This window comes from Halictus rubicundus, unplaced genomic scaffold (assembly GCF_050948215.1).
Source record: "Halictus rubicundus isolate RS-2024b unplaced genomic scaffold, iyHalRubi1_principal scaffold0264, whole genome shotgun sequence".
Lineage (NCBI taxonomy): Eukaryota > Metazoa > Arthropoda > Insecta > Hymenoptera > Halictidae > Halictus > Halictus rubicundus.
The window spans coordinates 276,680-280,127 of NW_027488805.1; the positions used below are offsets into that span (position 1 = coordinate 276,680).

Sequence of the window (3,448 nt, forward strand, 5' to 3'; positions counted from 1 at the left end):
AAGTTAGGTGAAATATTCTGTATATACTGGGTTATACAGGGTGTTCGGTAACTGATGGTACAAGCGAAAAGGGGATGATTCTACATGAAAAAATAAGTCGAAAATATGGAACAAAATTTTTTCATGTGAGGCTTTGTTTTCGAGAAAATCGACTTTGAATTTTCGCCGGGTACGCGTGCACTTGATCGTGTCTCGTTATAACGGATCTCTCCTTGCCTCTTACTGTTCAATTAATTAGAGTAAGTGTTCGACATTTTGACCTTCAACTTCAATACACTTATTAATCCTTTCTTCAAATGACTGTACACAGGACAGAAGCATATCTGCGGGAATTTCAGCGCAAGCGTTTCTTATGCGTTCTACCATGTTTTCACGAATTGTTGACACTTGTTGATAAACCTTATCTTTTAGGTAGCCCCACAGAAAGAAATCCGGCGATGTCAAATCAGGCGACCTAGCAGGCCAATTAATCGGCCCACCTCTGCCAATCCGCCGACCATTGTATTCACGGTCTAATACTTCCCGTACTGCTATTGAGTAATGCGCTGGGCTACCGTCATGCTGAAACCACATACTTTGTCGAACGTCCAAGATAACATGTTCAAGTAGTGATGGTAGTTCCTGTTCCAGGACATTTCGATATTTGATTCCATTCAAATTACCTTCAATAAAATAAGGACCAATGAGTTTTTTCCCCATGATTCCACACCAAACGTTAACCGACCAAAGACGTTGATGTTCAACTTGTCGTAACCAGTGGGGATTTTCTACACTCCAGTAATGCATGTTATGCCGATTAATGCCACCATGGTTTATTAAATATTATTATTATTAAATAGTACATTAGCAATGAAATTGGGGCTCCAGATGTCCCGGACAACGAGCTCCTGCTCCTTCAGCAACCCCTCCATCTAGGCGTGGGCGGACCTCTCGTTATCGGTTCGGAAGGACGTAGGCAATTCTGCGACGTCACAATATATGTATGTTTTTTATGCACACCCTAAAAATTTCATCGAAATCGATATAGACACGAGCTACAAGCGGTTAAAAGTGACGTAAATCGTAGTAGACGCTGTAAGTCGATGATCGTTTTCAAATGCTGTTCCATAATTGTTGCGAGGGAAAGAATGTACCGCGCGGAAGTGGAGAGGAAAATGCGCGGTGCTTATCACTGATCTGTGTTAACAATGTATATTTTATAAGTAGTTATTAACTTGGTTTAACAATGATACTTTTGATGTATATATATATATATATAAGGTGGAACGGTTCTATTCTTTTAAAACGTGTGGATACTACGCACGACCACGACAGAGTTTTTATTACGACGCAGGTACGAACCACGTCGGCTTGGTTCGGTAACTCTCGGGTTGCTTCGGCATCCCTCTCCATGCATGCGCACAGAGATTACTTTCTTTACAATAATATTACCATGTTTTGGGTTTGCTGGTTTCCTGAAAATTTAGATTTTTGTTTACAAATAGGTACTTCCATATTTAAATTCGTTTACATAGTTCTATTAACTTACCAATACTTATAGAATTCATCGATACCTCATCTGTCTTATTTTGTTTGACGTCAACAGTCCTGTCGCTGCATCTACCTGAAAACAATAATCATAGTTGATATACCGATATACGTAATGATTATTGATGAAAAATAATTAAACAATTAGCACAATTAGTAACATACAAGTTTTTATATACATACCTAACTCGAAAGCATTTTTAAATAATATGTAGTAGGGGGCCGAGACGCGCGGCCGTGTGTAAACTCGGCGTAGCCTTTGGATGAATACCGAAATCGTTACAATACCGAAACCGACATGATTCTACAAATTACATTTCTTAAATTTTCGTTACAATCCCAAAACAAAAATAGTTGTGAAACGGAACTTTAATAATATTTCTGCCACTGCTAGTAGATTCGAATTCATGGAAAACAGTACTATCATCTACAAATTGAGAGACAGTGACAGAGCTCATTACATTATCGGAGATATTGGCAACATAAATGATATATAGCGAAGGGCTAAGAACGCCGCCCTGAGGGGCGCCCCTACAGACAACTCTGTTCGTATCTTCAGAAAGAGTAGAGAACGCAAATCTTTCATGAGTTAAGAACTTGATGAATTTTAGGATATTAAGTGAGCAGCCAATATTCGCAAGTTTGGAAAGAAGAATATCAACACAAACATTATCAAAAGCTTCATGAACATCAAGAAACGCAGCTAACACCTCCTTTCTTTCTGGTAGTTTTCTTTCTTTCTTTCTGGTAGTTCAAACAATATATGAGCCGTTTATTTTGAAAGTGGCCTAAGTCCATTTATACTTAAATTGAGATATTTATTATTGATAATGTCCGAAGGCAGTAATGAAGGTAATTTTAATTAATTAGTATTTAACAAGTTAACCTCAGTTTTACAAAAAACGGTGCTCAAGAAATAGCTTCATGCATCCTAAAACATGTTAAAAATTTAAGAAGTGAAAGACACATTATAGCTTACAGTGACATGTGTGCAGGACAAAATAGAAACATTAAAGTAGCTTTAATGTGGCTAAAAATTGTACAAACTGTTGAAAATAATGTGGAAATCATAGATCACAAATTCTTAATATCAGGATATTCGTTTTTACCAAATGATAGAGATTTTGGCGTGGTAGAAATGTCATAAAAAAAAAATAATTTACTGTTTGTCCCCCAACATTATTATAATATTATCAAAAAGTGCCGAAAAGGTAATAACTTTATTGTAAATTAAATGAAACAAGAAGATTTTGTATCAACAAAATTATTAGAAGACGCAATTTTTAAAAGGGTAAAAAACTGGTTAAAAATATGTTGGATGCGTTTTGTCAGAAATGAACTGTGTAAAATTTTCTATAAGACATTAGTGAATGAGAATGAACATTTTGAAGTCCTGGAATTATTACCACATCGGGGTAGACCAAGAAAGTTCGAATATATTATATTGACACAACTGTATAAAAATATCAGACACATTACAACAGCAAAATACAAGGATATAATGGACCTACTACGATATATACCACCGGAATATCATAATTTCTTCGAATCCCTTTCACACACACAAAATGTAGATGAGCAGTAAATTGTTTTGTAATTTATGTAGTTAAAAAATGTTTTGAATCGCATAAATTATGTTTTTGAAGTGTTGTAAAGATATATAAAATAAATTGAGTATTGTTTTTTTCGATTTGAAGCATCTTAAATTATGTTGAATGGACTTGGGCTCCTTCAAATTTTATAACGAATCTGGTTGTTAATTTTGAAATTGGCCTAACTCCATTCTTGATAAGAAAACGCATATTATTCACTTAATAATTGCCATTATTTTAATAGGAACTATAAATTTAACTCCTTTATATACACTTAAGCGGTATGACTCATTAGTATTCTGTACGTAGATTTTTAATTGCATTGAAAC

The 3,448-nt window shown here is 35.2% G+C and overlaps 1 long non-coding RNA gene across 2 annotated transcripts; it reads right to left on the reverse strand.

The window, feature by feature from the left end:
* Positions 1–939: 939 nt before the first annotated feature.
* On the reverse strand, positions 940–1,900 carry LOC143364096 (uncharacterized). Of its 2 annotated transcripts, XR_013083991.1 has the most exons (4): positions 1,711–1,900; positions 1,529–1,603; positions 1,342–1,454; positions 940–1,000 (listed from the first exon to the last, which is right to left on the reverse strand). It is a non-coding gene; the product is annotated as an uncharacterized LOC143364096 (long non-coding RNA). The 2 variants fall into 2 exon arrangements; XR_013083990.1 differs by lacking the exon at positions 940–1,000 and having other exon boundaries at positions 1,269–1,454.
* Positions 1,901–3,448: the final 1,548 nt, after the last annotated feature.